General features: G+C 38.5%; 1 long non-coding RNA gene across 1 annotated transcript; it reads right to left on the bottom strand.

Moving 5' to 3' along the window:
• Positions 1 to 4,913: 4,913 nt before the first annotated feature.
• LOC148846207 (uncharacterized) lies at positions 4,914 to 17,650 on the bottom strand. Its single transcript, XR_016102183.1, has 3 exons — positions 17,033 to 17,650; positions 13,437 to 13,586; positions 4,914 to 5,526 (listed from the first exon to the last, which is right to left on the bottom strand). It is a non-coding gene; the product is annotated as an uncharacterized LOC148846207 (long non-coding RNA).
• Positions 17,651 to 18,710: the final 1,060 nt, after the last annotated feature.

Here is an 18,710-nt window from a genome sequence, read left to right as displayed (position 1 = left end):
CCAGGCCTTGTAGTAGAGGCTAGGCTGAACTTATGTGTTTTATGTGTAGATCAATGATAGGGTCCCACGCCATACAAAGAGAGCCAAGCTAGCCATCATTAAAAGGAAGTGAGCCTAAAAGCTTAATGGGCCTAAAGCCCATTTCGAACTGGGTTAATTGGATTAATTAAAAAGGGACGAATCTAGGTTTGGATCAGCAGAAAAGGATAAGAGGATAAATCTTATCCAATTGAAGAGTCTAGATCCAAATAAAGATTTGGATCAGGGAACTCCTAATTTGATTAGGAATGGCTAATCTTGATTTGCATATAAGATAAGGGATTATCCTTATCACTTAAAGAGTCCAGATCCAATAAAGATTTGGATCAAGAGACTCCTAACCAGATTAGGAGGTTGTTTCTTTAAGGTTATAAATAAAGAGCAGGGTGGACCTAAAAATAACGCACACAAACAACACAAAAGACAACTCACTTTGACTATTTCTGCCTTTAGTTCTTTTTCCCCCTACTCTTGCTGCCCTACCCTATTCGATCTCCAATTCTTGGAACTTATCAAGATTTGATCTTGATATTGTTTCTTTCTAGAAGAAACAATTCTAAAGCAATGCTCACTACCCCATTTGATTCTTGCTAAAGAATTAGAGGTTCTTCGTGAATAACTACTTGTTGATTCTGCCTCATTCTAAGTTGTGTCACCTTCAGTGAAGGGAGGATTTTGTACACTCTTTGGGCATGACCACCTACATTGGGAGGAGCTTTTTGCGTAGATTCTGTATTAGATATATCCCTCCCTAATCTTGATTTCAGATTTGGTCAAGTTTGGTTACAAGAACAAACCTTGAAAATGTAGTTTTCTAAATTGGGAATAGGATTCCCGGATGGGGGTAAAGAAATTTTTGAAATTTTGCCCAACCTTCCTACATAGTTCAACCATCCATATGATGGATCTCCCATCCATTCATTTCCATGACCAGTTCTAGAATATAATTGAATTTTACTCAAAAATACTACAAAATGGTTGTTGTCTAGCCATCCGAATTTGACTATCAACCAACTATTTCCAAAATACCCAGATTTGTCATGATCAAGTACACGACTTCTCAAGCTCATTACTTTCACTTTGGTTTATTAGTTTTGAGAGTACAAACTACTGTTACAAAGATCTTGTGATGTACTATCAACTAAATGCAAATTCTGATAATTTCTATCACAGTATGGACCCTTTCCAGTGGTCTAAAATCAGGTAATTGTCGTTCCTTCTAAATTTCCCAAGTTCAGTATGTTTAGGGAATTCACATCTGCACCCCACAAACTCCTACAACATATCCCAACTATGTATTGGGAACATCTCCCACTGACAATTTCAGGAGATGTTCCCAATCCACACTGAGATGTGCATGTGGGGCACCCTCTATAGGGAACAAATGTGACCTCATGTTTAAGATGCCAACTTCCCAAGATCATAACTTTTCATCCATAATCCCAAATAAGGAGTTCTACCTACTGAACTAACCAAGAATTATAGTTTGGAACCAAAATCCAACCAAAAACATTCTTGGAGGGCTGGTTTCCGATAGTCCAAAGTCGGTTGACATCCACTCTATTACAATCTAAAATTTAACATAATTCACAATCCACAAATCCAAATGCTACAAGATTAGATTTGTTGGTATCCTAATGGCATGAGGTTCTATTTAGAATCGTTTTCTTTGTCAAAAAGTAGCTAGAAAATTGACGGTCGATGAAAAACCCTAATTCTTGATTTAAAATTAATCCTAAAATGTAAGGGAAAGCAAAACTCAATCATTTAAAGAAGAAATAACTTACCTAGATTGATCACAATAGAGATCTCAATCTGGAGCAATCCTTCTTTGAGTCTCCAAGACATGATGCCCTCCTCCTTCAACATTCAAGACTAAACCTATTTATGTTTTTTTTTTTTTTTTTTTTTTTTTTTTGTTGAAAAGGCCCTCCAAGTAGGAATGGCAACGGAGCAGTGTGGGGCGGGTGGGGATGGAGAGCCACTCCCCATCCCCATCCCTCCAAATGGGGATAAGGTTATCCCCAATATTCCCATCCCCACAGTCCCCACTCCCCATGATTTTTTATAATGTTCAATCATTTTTTTTTGTTTTTTATTTTATTTAAAAATGAAATAAAATAGTTAAAATTTATAATCCTATTAAAAAAGATACAAATATACTCAAATGCATTCAACCATATTTTAAAAATATCAATATACATATATACATACATATATAGATGCATGCAAGCATACGTACATATATATTAGTGTGGATCCCCATGGGGTGGGGAGTGCTTTCCATGTCCCCACCAACAGCGATAAAAATTTCCCCATCCCTGTCCCTGCAAGGGGAAAATCATCCCCATCCCCTCCCTATTCAAGGCAAGTCTCCACAGGGATTAGGGAAATGGGGAAAATTGCCATCCCTAGCTCCAAGGTGAAAAATTATAGGAAAGCCCCATAAACCCCAATTAAATAAATAGTATTATTTTTGTGTTTTGTATTTTACACCTCTCACCTCGATGCTAACATGCATTTCCTTCTCCCTGTGTTTCTTATACATGTGCTCACTAGAAAATGTGGAAGTGCTTTGCATGTTGCAATTTCATATGATGATAATTATGATAATTTGTTTCCAAATTTTCTACAAATTTTCTATATTTCTTTATTTATAAAAAATAATTCTTACTTATCACATTTATTTTTTGTTTAATATGATGAATATATAATATTTGAGATGTATCCATATGTCTTTTACAAAATTTATGTATATTTTATATATTTTTTTAATTTTTATTATTAATTGTGAAATCAAGGGTTTACTAATTTGACCTAAAATGTTGAACTATTGACCTACCCCCAAACTAGAAAACAATTTCAACTTTGGGTTAATTGTAAATTTTATACTTCATTTCCATATCAATAAAAACAATTCATATTTATCATACTTATTTTTCTTTAATATGATTTTTTTTAACCCCAAACTATACTCCCGGTGGAGGGGGCCACTATAAATCAAATCCCACTACCACCATGGTTGGGAGGGTCAAGGGTTTAAAAGATGAGCTACCACTGTTGTGTAGCTCTATAAAGCCAAAATATGTGCTTAGCATGAGATCAGTAACCTAATTAATAAACAATTTCAAAATACTTAAAACCATGGATGGTCTAAATCTACATTGTCAGGTTCGGAGCGGATTAAACAGAATCCTCACTTGGTCATGGTTTTACTGGTTAACTTAGCTGGTTGGCTCATTCTGACCATGAAACCATTAATTAACTAGGACCCATATATCACTAAATCTTAAGGATGAAGTAAACTGGAGGAATATGGAGATATTTTAGGGGCTCAAAACAAGTTGCCCCATGATGATTCTTACCCCTTTGTATATATGGGAAAAGGTTCCCTTCCTAATTGGAAAAAGTCCCAAGCCTGCCCCAGCCTCTCTGTAAGAACTTTCAAATTTTTTATTTAGGAAAAAGCCTATAATGAAGGGCTTAGTCTCATAATTGGGCATAATTATGGTTTAAAACATAGCCATAAAATTAAGGTTGAAGTAACTATGGGATAAGGAACATTATGGGCCAGGCCAGGCCGCGCTTAGCACCTATGATAAGGGTTAAAGCCTGGGCCCATCCTTGCTCAGGCTCTGGGCCTGAAATATAGGCACATGCCCAGGTTAATATGGGCCCAGGCCGGGCTTTGGGAGGTTGCCCTATACCATTAAATGCATTATATTTAGTATTTATAGTTTATATATATACAATGGGTTTGAGTACTATATCAGAAACACTTACAACCAATCAATATATCACATGCACCCTTCTCTATCCTCAGCCCTTACTCCAATAATATAATTCATAATACCTAGAAAACCACCAGTATCATAAAAATGGTCACCAATCAGGTGGTATTTATCGAACCTCAGAGGGATTTCAATTGGTCAAAGCTCTTTCAATATCATGTCTTTACGGCATCATAGACTTCCACTTGCTTGTGCTATGCTCACTGCGCTCGGGAGCACCCAGTCATTTTGTTTTTGAAGCACAAGGGAGATCATAGTGATCTGTTGCAAGTTGAAAGGACTAGAACCAGAAAGGCAAAGGGTAGACCAAAGACATGGTGTCAATGTAGTATGATTTTTTATGGTTATGGCATCAAACAAGACAATGGCAACATGTAGCCAACCTCACATAATCGGGATAAGGCTTGGATGATGACGATGAAGATGATGATATATACAATATACATAAAATAAAATATATTATTTATCTATAAATATATTGCAGGCCGGAAAGACTTGTCCAAAAGGAACCCTGGAGTCGGGGATGAAAATTTGAAAGTACCCATTTTCAAAATTTATTTATACCTGTGTTTAGCCAATTTTCAGGATATTGGCTAGCTTCTAACTCGATTCAAGAAGGCTGTCCTACGCATTTTCAAGCCACAAGTTCATATAAAGGACTGTGATGTGCTCTAGTTAGAACTCTAGCACCTTATATTTCTCTAATGCTACCTGTGTATAGTTTGATAGAAAATAACAGAAACAGTGAGAAAGTTGAGACCTGAGGGAGATATTTTCTATCAAACCAAACACAGCCTAAAGGAGTAAATCACTTCAATTTTTTATTTTTTTTAAGTTTCCAACTCGGGGGGTTTCGTTTTACATCATTTAATGCATCTAGTTCAATCCCTAGTATTCACGCTACGAACCTGGACTTATTTTTGGAACTTGATCCAAAGCCCCCTAGACCCTATGTAACCATACCTCTTCCCTTGATCCTTAATTCTAACCCTTAGATTCGAACTTATCCTAATTTTGACCACCATAACCAGCTAGGGAGATCGTAGAGAAACCTAGAGAAGTTATACAACTGAAGTGAAGATCTAAACAAAAGCTAAGGAGAGAAGCTCCAGTATACTATTATAATGAATGTGGGACTGCTTATCCATCATAAAACTTTGCAATAAAACATCATACTAGCCAAAATAACAAGATAAAAATTAAAATGAAAGGAAAAGATAATATCAGTTGTTCAAACCCAAACATAGCAAAAGCAAAAAGCAGTCCAAGCAGGGCAAACCTAAAAACTACCATTGCCATCCATCTTGGCATGGAAGTCTACCAACCACTGTTTCCGCAGCTTAGGACTCTTCGCAAGGAAGGACGTTGCAGTTCTATCATTGTCAATCAAGAAATCAAAGGCCGATCCAAGGAATGACTCATCAAAGCCTTCAGACTTCATTACTTCTTCATAAAGTACAGTAGTGTAGTCTTGGTAACGGGTGTTCTTCAGTGCCTCAGCCACCTCTCCCACCTGCTTTGCTAGCTTGTCAATTTTCTTCCCAAGTTCATCTGTGAGGCATCTCCTCTTTTTGTAGTGTTTTGATGTGAAAACGTTAACTGCAGCTATAACTGCAACACCAGCTGCCATAACTGTTACAGCAGCAGCCACCATTTGATGGTATACTTCTTCATCGAGTTTGTCATTCCCATCCATCTATAGTTTAGGATAACTTCAAATGAATTCTTACCAAAACAAATGTAAGCAATGAATTGAAAAATAAAGCACCATACAAATTAATCTTCATGAAGATCTGTGTAACACAAACAAACCCAATGAATGCAAATTAACTCCTGGCAGCTCAAGAGCTGGACAATTTTGGAGAAGCAATCAATCAAAAGAATTTTGGACACTTTTGGTCAGATCCAGCCACCTTTTCAAAGCAAGGCACCAAAATACAAAAAAAAAATGCCAAAACAATCAATAAATACAAAGAAAAATAACAAAAAGTTAAAAAATAAAAATATTGAACATAACATTAATTAAAAATATAAACTTAAAATTTAAGATAAATGCTTTAAAAAAGCAATTCTCTAAAATTAAAATACATAAACATAACATCTAAAACGTATTCAAATGAAAATTTAAAATATTTTTTTTTTGAAAAGGTAAAGTAAATTTATTCAGACAGAAGAGGAGAACATTACAACAAAACCCAGGCCAAAAAGACTGCCTAAGCGCAAATCAGATTACGGACTCATCCAAGACTAAGAACAAAAAAATTGAGCCAAATTCTGATGCTTAAACTCCTTGGTAACCGACACCCAAGAGATCAACTTGCTCACAGCTCTCTGCACTAACTCTTCAAGACTTTTAACTCTACTACAGAAAATTCTATTATTTCTCTCAACCCAAATGGACCACAAAACAGCAGCAGGAGTGGTCTTCCACGCTAATTTTTCTTTCTTGTTGAGGCCTTCAACTCTTCAACAGCACAGAAGATCCTTGACTGATCTCTGCATTACCCAGCTAATACCCAGAGCTTTCAAGAAATGTCCCCATACCATGGAGGAAGTCGGGCAGTGAATGCACAAGTTATCTGTAGTTTTTGAAAGAGAACCACACAAACCACAGGAGGGGTCCAGAATCTGAATGCCATGACTCTCCAGGTTTGCTCTAGTCAAACATTTATCAAGAGCTATCGTCCAGACAAGAAAGTTAGCCTTGGATGGGCTAATTGGATTCCAAGTTTGATCTGCAGGAAAATCCGACTAACCTGAATTGTTCAGCTTTAGGGCCGAGGACTTAACAGAGAAACAGCCATCTTAATTCCATTTCCAGCTCCATTCATCCTCCAGATTCATATCTATCTTCTGATTTTGAAGTAGCCCCAACATCTCCACAGAAGAGGGAAAGAAGAGGGAACAAAGCATTAGAAAAGAAGAGGGAAAGTGTTATGGGCCCTGGCGTAGGATCTTGTCACGGGGAGAACCTCTAGTTTCCCCTTGCCCCTCCCTTTGCGTGCTGACCCTATCGTGGCGACCTAAGGGGTGATTTGTCCAAGAGATCACCCTAACTCTCCTTTACTCTTCTCTTTGACTGAAATTTTGGATGCCTTTATTCAATAACAGTGGCTCCTTAAATAGGAGATTACAAGAGTCCTGCTCTTAGGGAGACTCCTTGCTGAATAGGGAGACCTCCAACTCTATCTTGATAAGATAAGACTGATAAGATAAGATAAGTCTCTCTTAATCCTAATCTAATAAGATAAGATAATCTAATCTACTAACTTAATAAGATGAGAACACCGGATCATTGTTGCTGCTGCTCCCAATACGCGTCCACATCATTACTCCCCTCTTGGACTACGAGCTTGTCCTCAAGCTCGAATTCAGGATGGGTGTCGGGAAACACCGTCAAAGGAATCCCGGATAGGTGGAATGACTTTGCCCTCCTGGATCGGGTTCCAATGAAGAGGGTTCATCCTCATCTTCCTCTGTTTCACCAGGAGGTAGAAAAGTCTCTTGCACTTGTGCCCTGCTGAGTAGAGTTCATCGCAATTAAAACATTGTCCCCTCGCCCTGTGTTCTGCCATCTCAGCCCTAGACAAGTGCTTAATAGGGGGTGCAACGACGCTGCTCCCCAAACTGGATGCTGATCTGGAATTGTTGCTCGTCAGTGGCTTCCATTCTTGGCTGGCTGCTGAATATGGAGCCATTCCAAGTGGCTCCGGGGATGCCCATGCTGATGGAGGCCGCCCCATACTGAAGGTTCCGCGGCTGAGTTGTAGTTTGCGTTCGAAGGCGCGAGCTATATTCATGGTTGTAAGCAGGTTGGGGGGATTTTGCATTTCCACGTCCACCTGCAGGGATTCTGCTAACCTAGCGGTGAACATGTCTACCTACTGGTCCGGTCGCACTGAAGATGCCCTCGCGAGGAGGGTCTGAAACTGACGCTGGTATTCTGCCACTGTGCCGGTTTGTTTAAGGTTAATCAACTCGCCTAAGGGGTTGCTTGTCAGTGGAGGCCCAAATCTAAGAAGGCAGTAGGACTTGAACTGGGTCCAACTGAGCCCAGGTTCTTCCTATTCTAATCGATAGAACCAGAGTTGTGCTTCCTCTGTTAAGTGAAAGGCGGCTAGGCTTACCTTATCCCGGTCGTATGTCCGTTGATTTCAAAAAAACTGCTCGCACCAGTACAGCCAGCCCAAGGGATCTCCATTGCCGTTGTACGATGGGATTTTAACCTGTTGTACTTAGGGATGATTGCGGCCCCCTGGTTGCCGAACTGCTGTTCGCCGGAAGACTCCGGCAGATCTGGTCGGCGGCCGCTAGTGGCTGTCACCCCTTTTGTGTTCCTCTCTTTGATAGAAAGGAATAACTCCATCAGACACCATAGCTCCCTGACTTCGTCCTTGATTTCCCGTACTTCCGAGTTGGTCTCCATGAGCCGATGCTCGAGTTCGTGGACCCTGGACGGCAGCTGCTCCAAATCACCCATGACGCCTTGCTTTGATACCAAAATGTTATGGGCCCTAGCGTAGGATCTCGTCACGGGTCAGTCCACAGGGAGAACCTCTAGTTTCCCCTTGCCCCTCCCTTTGCGTGTTGATCCTATCGTGGCGACCTAAGGGGTGATTTGTCCAAGAGATCACCCTAACTCTCCTTTACTCTTTTCTTTGACTGAAAGTTTGGATGCCTTTATTCAATAATAGTGGCTCCTTAAATAGGAGATTACAAGAGTCTTGCTCTTAGGGAGACTCTTTGCTGAATAGGAAGACCTCCAACTCTATCTTGATAAGATAAGACTGATAAGATAAGATAGGTCTCTCTTAATCCTAATCTAATAAGATAAGATAATCTAATCTACTAACTTAATAAGATAAGAATAACAAGATAGTCTAATCTAATCTGCTGAATGGATAAGACTGTTGCTGCCGAATTGGATAGGATGAGAACACCAGATCATTGCTGTTGCTGCTCCCAATACGCGTTCACATCAGAAAGCATCTGCCAAAGGGCCCTCCAAACACCAAGGGTCCTTCCAAAATATTATTCTATCTCCTTTACCCACCTTAAGACTGATCCCTTCTAAGAGGGTAGGAAGATTCTTCATTATGCCTGTCCAAAGAGAGCTGCCCCAGCTTAGGGGGTCCCTCAATCTCCAATTACCCCATTCCACCCCATATTTAGTAGCTACTAGGTTTCTCCACCATGCATTCTTTTCAAAAGCAAATCTCCATAACCATTTACTAAAAAGAGCTAAGTTAAATTTCTTCAGATTTCTTACTCCCAGCCCCCCTTCTTCCTTACACACTTGATCCCACTTGACAAGGTGAATTTTTTTTCCATCTTCCCAACCCCTCCATAAAAAATTCCTCTGTAATTGCTCCAATCTTTTTTCTATTTTGTTTGGGATAGGGAAGAGGGAGAGAAAGTAGGTAGGTTAAAGAGGGTGCTCTTGATCAAAGTCACTCTTCCCCCAAATGACAGATATTTTGCCTTCCAAGATGCCAATTTTTTCTCCATTCTCTCAATAACTAGGACCCAAACCGAAAAGGAAAACCATTTTTCTCCAAGAGGCAGCCCCAAATACTTCACCGAGAGGAACTCAACCTGGAAAGCCATCACCTCTGCACATTCCTCTAAGTTTGAGACATGGCCCACTGGGATAATCAGACTTTTCTTCAGGTTAACCTTCAGCCCAGACACCACTTCAAACCAGCTAAGAATTCCAAGTATATTCCAACTGATTCGGAGAGGTATCAACAAAACATAAGGTATCATCTACAAATTGGAGGATGTTGACCTTTTCCCTTTCAGGAGAGATTGCAAAGCCTTCCCAACAACCAGATGTTGCGGTCTTCTTGCTAAAGAGGGTGAGGATTTCCATGACACAAATGAACAGCAAGGGAGAGAGGGGATCACCCTATCTCAAGCCTCTAGAACTGCCAAAAAACCTTGCAGATGACCTATTATTAGGACTGAAAATTTAGGGGACTTAATGCAAACTTTGATCCAGTTTCTCTATTGCTGCCCAAAATTCATTCTTTCCAACACAAAATCCTAGCATCTCCAATTAACACGGTCATAGGCTTCTCAATATCAAGTTTACAGATCAAACCCGAAGTTCCCTCTCTTCTAGAGTCAATAAGATCATTAGCGATGAGAACTGAATCTAACATCTGCCTCCCCAGGACAAAGGCACTTTTATTATTAGAAATTACATTGTCTTTCAACCAACACTTTAGCCAAGATTTTATAGTTGTGTAAAAGGCTAATTGGCCTAAAACCCTTGAAATTCACGGCCCCGTCAACTTTTGGAATAAGGGTAATAAATGTGGCATTTAAGCTTCTTTGCATAGAAGCATTTGAGTGAAACACCTAGAAAACATTCATCAAATCTTGTTTCACAAAGTCCCTGCATTTTAAACAGAAAAGGTTTGTTGAACCATCCAGTCCTAGAAATTTATCACCAATTCACCATCCATCTTGTTGATTGTTGCCCTAACTTCCTCCTCCGTGAAGGGTCTCTCAAGCAAGAGTTTTTGTTCTTCATTTAACTGCTTGAAAGGCAGATCCATAGGGAGGGGTCTATGAGTCCAACTCTCCTTGTAGAGATTTTTATAAAAAGAGGTTGCTATTGACTTAATTTCTGCAGTTGACTCCCCAATTCTACCTTCTCACTCTAGCTTATTTATTAAGGAGGCTCTAGATTGGGCATTTGCCATTTTGTGAAAGAAGTGTGTGTTTTTGTCACCCTCCTTTAACCAAGTGACCTTAGTTCTTTGTCTCCATTTAATTTCTTCCTTTACAACCAATTTGTCAAAGTTGATTTTTGCTTGGGATCTTTTCAGCATCACTTCTTCTGATAAGGGACCCACCTCCTCTGCTTTATCAATTTCTTCAACGAAGCTCAATAATGCTTTCCTTTCAAAATCCGAGTTCAAGCTACTCTCTAATTTCCGAATTTTTAGCTTTTCTTTGAGCACCTAGTTTTTTTGCCAAAATAAAGGAATTTGAACCCTCCACCTGAAGCTCACTCCACATAGACTTCATTAAAGGAATAAGGTTGTCTACACAAAGATTGCCTGTACCATAGCCTTACTTTCTATCCTTGAAGGGGTCTTTATTGATCCACCTAAAGCAGATAGCAGAATTTGGACACTCACTCCCTCGGGCTCTTATACTTATGCCTCCTTTTTCAAAGCACTAGTACCCTCTCATCCCACTGGCCTTTCTTTTCCTGTTAAAGAAGTGTGGTGTTGACCTATACCTCCTAAGGTTGGGACTTTTTTGTTGGGAAGCCTTCCTAGGAAGAGTTAACATAGGGGATCTACTCCAAAGGAAAAGACCAAACAGCTGTTTGTCTCCTCATTGGTGTGTTCTCTGTAAGTCTGACGGTGAGTACGGATATCACTTGCTAATTTCTTGTCGGTTTGTTAAAGCTATTTGGGTATGGTTTACTTCTTTGTTTGGATGCAGGTGGACCCCCCCTCTGAATGTTTGAAACTTGTTTTCTTCCATGCCTAATTGGCCAACTAAAAGGGCTAAAATTATGTGGAGGTGTGGTAGAGCTGCAGTATGTTGGACAGTGTGGGAGGAGAGGAACTCAAGGACCTTCTCAAGTAAAGAGAGAGGTATGGAAGAAATTAGAGAGAGCATTCATATTAGAATGACACAATGGTTGAGAACACTGGAGCTGTTCAAAGTGTTTTCAGTTGATGAGTTGTTAAGGAATTGGAAGGAGATTGCAGATTCAGGCCTATGTAGAAAATTATCAAAAACTTGCTGGAGTCCTCCACCTATTGGATTCACCAAACTGAATTTTGATGGTAGCAGCATAGGCAACCCAGGGCCTTCTGTAATTGGAGGTGTGATAAGGGATGGAACAGGGAATGTGTTAGCCATGTACTCTGGGCTGATTGGGGTGGGAGATTCATTGAGGGCTGAGATTCTTGGAGCTATTAAAGGAATTCAAAGGGTCAAGGAAATGAAGATCAAAAAGGTGGTTATAGAAGGTGATTCTGCAATGGTGGTGAAATGGCTAACAGAGGACAGTGCTATGATGTGGAAATACAGCAAATGAAAAGAGGAAATATAAATGGTTAACCAGGGACATGGAAATTCAAGGTAATTGGATAAAGAGAAGTGCAAATACATTGGCTGATGGTCTAGCTAGGCAAGGGATAAATAGAGACACATAATTCTGGGCTGTTTTGTAACTACTACAAGATCAGAAAGTTCTTGGGTAACTGGAGTTAAGACCTTTTAGCTCCATCCCGTTGTAATCTTGTTTTTATCATTAATAAAATTTCATTGTTACTGATCAAAAAAGAAATGAATAAGGTTGTCTTCCTCAAACCATGCATTTTCAAATTTAAATGGAGCTCTGATTTTCTCTCAATAACCATAGATAAGCTGAATAGGGCTGTGATCAGAAACTGGTCTAGGGAGGGGAATCTACCTAAAATCAAGGAGATTTCATCCCAATTTGAAGATATCAGATCTGTCCAGTCTCATAAGGGTAGGGTTTTCTTGATTATTCGTCTAGGTAAAATTGTTACCCTGTAGAGGAATATCCATCAATTCCATATTATTAATGAATCAACAAATAACCTCATCGAACTAGTTCTTCCACCCCTTGTACTTTTTTCTTCGACAGACAAGAGTCACATTGAAATCACTACCTATGACCCAAGGATAGGTCAGGGAGCCCATCATATCTGCCAAATCCTCCCAGAAATCAGCCCGGAGACTTGAAGTCGTTGGTCCATAAACATTTGTCACTTGACAAATATTCCCATCAGGAAGTTTCAGAATATAAAAAACATATTCAAGCATGTAGAACCCCCCCAATCTCTTTTTTATTCCTCAATTGCATTACTTCAAATAGCTAATGTGATTTGAAGTGTGCACAGCAAAGCATGCCTTCTGAAAGTGTTGCGCCTGGGGCCTAGGTGAGGCGTGCCTTTTATATCAATGGATGCAACATTACTTAACTGACCAAATCATGCCCAAGTAAACAGTTTCAGCCCATATATTGCCACCACCAAGTAAATATTTAACTATGGGCATATCTGGTATCATTGTGTTGCATGACCATTTCTCTGCCATGTTGGTGCCACATTGGCAATTAGACTTTACCAAACCATAATCTTGATTGGTTGGGCTGATCAAGTACAAACGTAATTTAGACATTTCCTGCTCGGTAGGATGTTGTGTTGGTGTTTTCTCCTATGTAGCATCTAATGGTGCTTATGTGTAACAAAAAGCAATAAACAAATATTACATTGCACCTTGTGCCAACCCTTTTTTTTTATTTCCAATGAACAAATCAAGTAAAAACACAACACCACAATGCCAAACATCCACTATATAAATACACCTACAACTTCTAGCAAACTTTCAAGGTGGAAACAAGGTGAGATCCCAAGTGTGGTTACTACCAAGTGCATAAATTTCCCCATCAATATTTGTTCCCAACCAAGATATGCAAGTGTCTCTTGAATGGAATTAGTGATAGGTATAACAATGAAAGAAACTAGTGATAATAAGATGGGGAAAGATAATCTAAAGAAAGCAAATGAGGTATGGAATGTGCAATACAAGAACACTTGCCCTTACATAAAGCAACTAGAAGGTCTATATTTGATGAAGGTACAGGATCCCTTGATGGAGATGAACTTGGTGGATCCAAAGTAGATGTAAAAGCCTTCCCACATGTATACACTCTTTCAATGGATGGTTGCACAGTAGGGAGCAAAGTGGATGCACCTGGAACAATAAAATCATATGGAAATGCTAAGGAATTTTAAGAAAATCCGAATACCCAGAAGTATCGAAAAAAATGGGGTTGACTCAAAAGAATATAACATGACAAATAAATGATTTATTCAATGTGAGATTATAAATTTGTGCCCTTTTGGGGTCCTAGAATATCCAAGAAAAACACTTATGGCACAAGGGTCCAACTTATCACAACAAGGATCAAGACTTGAACAAAACATATGCAGCAAAAATAGAAAAAGGAGACAATGAGGGAAATAACTAGGAAAAATAGAGACTAACCACCAAGAACACTGAAAGATATGCAGTTAATGAGATAACAAGGTGAAAAAATTGCATCACACCAATAACTTGGGAACTAACATCTGGGTTAACAGAGAGCAAGCAACATCAAGCAAGTGGCAATACTGCCTCTCTACAATACCATTCTGTTATGGTGCACAAGTACATGAGGTATGATGAATAATACCATGCTTGATAAAACAAGCCACAAACAAACCAAGAAAGTAATCACAGTCATTGCCAAAAGGAGATAATTTAATGGACACACCATATTGATTATGAATTTTAGCAGAAATGAATGTAAAATAGAGAATAATTCAGAAAGCTCTTTCACTAAACAAATTGAAATCAGTCTCGAATAATCAAGGTTAAATAGTATCTAAACCTATCATATGAAATAATAGGTCTTGGGTCCCAAACATCTAAAAGGACTTGACACCCTACTCTCTATTCGGGGAGCAAAGTACACCCTATGGTGTCTGCTCAACCGACATGACACACTCTAAAACAAAAGTGATTGCAAAGAAGGAACCAAATGCTTCAAGGTTTGAAGTGATGAATAACCAGGCTAACAATGCTATTAATGAAGAGTAAGGCAAGAACTGAAGGCCATTTGTGTGCCATCCCCATCCATGTAGTACAACCCTCCAGGTTTAGGTCCTCTACCAATGCTGTCAATGAATTGGGCAGGCCCAACAAATCCAAACCCATGGTTTGCAATTCGATATTAATGGGCACTTTGCCATGCAAAGATGGTGAAATTTCAGGGATATTTCACTAAGATATTTTGAAAGCCTAAAATGTCAAGGAATTTTCTAAAATCATGAAGTTGGTTGGTAAATCCTCAAGGAACCACTAGAAGAACTATAATTGCACATTTTAAGTATAAAATAACCATACAAAACAAATTTATGAATCAAATAGAGAAGATTAAAAGGCTTAAATGTGTAGCTATACTTCTATAACTGAAAATAATTATGCATTTTTAACTAAGTTACCATATGCTAATACCTTAAAAAATACTTATATCTCTCATGAAAGTTGTTGTAAATATTGTCACAATATGATGTCCAAATATGTCAATTTAACAAACAAGTAGGTTTGTGGTCAAAGTTAAAAGTATATCTATCAATTAGAATCAAATATTGTCAAGTTAGATCCAATTGTCCCAATTATATAACCTATAAGGTCTAGTTTGGAATTGGTTCTTCACATTTACTCAAGTCAAGACCGAGTCTACAGTGACCTAAATCAAACCTGACCCATTGACAACGTTAATCATCTTCCTCCATCTTAAGATTCTGAAAAGCATAACAAAAGAAGGTAATTAAGCAATGAAGGAATTTGGTTAATTTTAATAGACATTAAGGGGGTGTTCTGTAGTGTGATTGAGAAATTGGGTGGCACCATGCCACAGAAGGACAGGAGTTCTGCACCATGGATAAAAATGAGTAGCCTGAACCACACCACACCAACATAGGCATTCTACAAGGTATGGTGTCGTTCAGGTCACACCGTGTGTTTTGACTCCATGCATCTCATATACACCATTTAAGATGATCTAAGTTGTTGATCAAGACTAATATACTTTTTGATATTTTAAACAAAATTAATAATTCAAACAAAAAATGCAATTTAACCATGACTAATTTTAATTAATATTAATTATCTATAAGAAAAATGATAAAAATTATAGGGTGAATTCAAAAAATTAAAAGTGACAAAAATATAAAAACACATATATAAGAGAACTAATATTAATTACAAATAATTAATAAAAATTAATATGGAATTATTAAAATTAGTAAAAACATAAACTAAAGTCTCACTTTTAATAGCAAGTAATAACAATTATAATGGTAAGATAAATATTAGTATTTAGATAATAGGACAAATAATTAATAAAAAATATTGTATGAATTAATAATAATAATAATAAAATGAAATTAATTAACTATGATTTAGAACACATCTAATTACATGCGAAGCATGGGATAGCTAATTGTGTATAGTCCCCTGTGGCTTGGTTACAACCACGAGAAAATGCTGTGGTCAAAACCCACGAGATAGTGGGTTTCGGTAAGCACCAAACCATAACTGAATAACTGAATGTAGTGTGGCGGTTTGAAACCCACTATCTCATGGTTCTACCACACTACCAAATGCCACCTAAGTTGAGGAGAAATTTAGGAGCGTATAATACAAATAATAAAGACAAGGATAAGGTATGAGACATACTACCAATACCAGACACTGATGTTTTAATGCCATCAGAAAGGGTAACAAACTGAGATGTTGATGAATGAGCAAGACAAAATGGGTCCAATGAGCAAGACAATTGGCTCTATTCTCTTGACGACTGAACAAGAAGAGAAGACATAAGCTCAAGCTATGAAGGACAAAATGGGTCCAATGAGCAAGACAATTGGAAATGAAAATGGTATGCTGGAACGTTAAAGGGGCTGGCCGTCCTCATGCCAGGTCCAGGAAATTACAAGAAGCTATAGCCTGGGGTCTGTTTCCTGAGAGAGACAGAGTCAACCTTAGTAGTTCTAGTAGTACTATGATAGTTCTCGTATTGTTAATCCTATTAGATTTTTGGGGGATTTGTGGATTTTGAGGGATGACTAGCCAATGTAATGTCAATATAATTTTATCTAATGAAAGGCTAGTTCATGCTTTTATCATTGGCCTCTCTACTAATCAGTCTTGGTTTAATACTTTTGTTTGCACCCCTCCTAATAAACAAGATCAAATTATTGTGTATAATTGTATCAAAGAGATTTCTGATAACACTAATGGGAAGTGGTGCCTCGTGGTTAACATTAACACATTCAGAAATAGTGCAAACAAATGTGGTGAGAAGGTGGTGCTCCTGAATGCATAACTAAAGCTCCAAACCTAATGCGAATGAGAACAATAATAACTAAAGCCCCATTAAAATAGAACACGAGTAACACTTGACTAAACATTAAACAAAAAAGGACATGGAATAGAGATAGGGAGAGGAACATATAAAAAACGCTAATGCTGAACATGAGAAATCATTCCAAGAACAGGTAAAACCGACTAACATGATAGCATTCAAATATCGTTTAGTCAATAAACGCTATGTAAGAAAATGAAACTAGGAGAAGACACCCGAAACTGACCAGGTGCACTATGATGGCCTTTTTAATCAAGGATGCCGTTTACACAAGAAGCCTGGATAAGTCGCGATTGGAGCTGAATCTCACTCCAGAATGTAGCATTCAGCGGTGCGTCGAAGCAAATGCTTCACCTAGAATCCCTGATTGGGTTTAGGAGCTTAACATTAAGTTGAAATGGCGAAATTCTATATTGAATGCAGTATTATACGACAACGACTTTTGATGTTCAACCGAGAGACGAACGGAGGGTGCGGCAATGCTCTGCTCAGTTTCAACGACGGGTCGGAAGAGAGCTGAAGGAGAGAGGAAAAAGAAAGGGGAAAAAAGGAGAAAAAGAACGAGGAAAGGGGAAGAAAGATCGAAAAGGATAGACTCGAAGGAGATCCCAAATTCTCCGGTTCGGTGTCCGAAACAAGAAAACGATGAAGAGTCACCTCGCTCTTCCCAAAATCAAAACCAGGGATGATAAATTGATAACGAAAAATCTAAAAACCGAATTGAACCGACGAGATCGAACTGAAAATTCCGGTTAACCGAATCGATCGGTTCGGTAATCAAAGTTACCGGTTTCGGTTAACCGTGGTTAATTGAATCAACCGATACATATCTATATCTATATCTATAACTATACTGATAATAAAAGAGCAAATAACTCTATTTTCTGGACTTTTCCTTAGACCTTACTACCCTTATTTGTCTAACTGCTTAGTTAGCAAGTGAAGGGCAAATTGGTAACTTTACGATTATCACTGTAGGTGTTTCTCACTCAGATCCTCTCTCCCACTACTTCTTTTCTCCCTTAGACCCTCATCCATTTGGTTTCTCTCTCGGACCCAAGAAAAAATACACTATCTCCCACTACTTTCGAATCTTTTTGTAAGTTTTTCTCTCTGAGACCCTCACCCATTCGGTTAGAGAAAGAATACCCTATTTCCCATGCCCTCATACTATGTTTCATTTGAGAAAGAACTCTCCCACGAAGTCTCCCACCATTTCTCTCACAATTGGGGATTACAGTTATTTGGAAATGTATATAAATGGAGTTTGTGCTTCTTTTGGAGTACGCACAAATCCAATAGTGCAATTGGAGAACTCATTTGTGAAAGGGGAAAGCAATGGAGGAGTGAATATTCGACTAGGAGAGCAACTGAAAGAGAGGAACTCGACGAAAGCAACTGAGGAATTGCTAAAGGTAATGTTTAATATTGAAGTCCTTATTTTTCATTATTGTTGTTGGTTCATGTAATTACAGCATTTACAATTGATTTAAAGAATGGTAGGATCCATCTAATGGACGCCATAAAGGTTGCGGAATGGGTGGGCGAATTTCAAAAATTTTCCTACCTTCTCCCAACTGGGAATCATATTACCTAAATTTAGAATACAATATTCAAGGATCCTACTTGAACCATAATCAAACCAGATCTGTACCAAAAGACAAATGGAAGAAATATACCTGATCCGGAAAAGCACTATCTCCCAAAGTTGGTGTTCACGCCCAAAAAATGCTCCAAGATCCGTTCCTACTGAAGATGACACAGCTGTGGATGGAACAGAACCAGCAGGGTGCGTCCTACACACTGGATCCTTCGCAAGTATCCTTTGTAAACACTAAACACTGAATCTATTTTCAGTATTTCTTGCAAAACTGATGTCAAGAACAGATTTCTTGACTTTCTTT

This window comes from Nelumbo lutea, chromosome 7, assembly GCF_056320005.1.
Source record: "Nelumbo lutea isolate HS-2025 chromosome 7, American lotus-T2T, whole genome shotgun sequence".
Classification (NCBI taxonomy): domain Eukaryota; kingdom Viridiplantae; phylum Streptophyta; class Magnoliopsida; order Proteales; family Nelumbonaceae; genus Nelumbo; species Nelumbo lutea.
The sequence above is the reverse complement of the archived record's forward strand: the minus strand, read 5'-3'. Positions and strand labels throughout refer to the sequence as shown.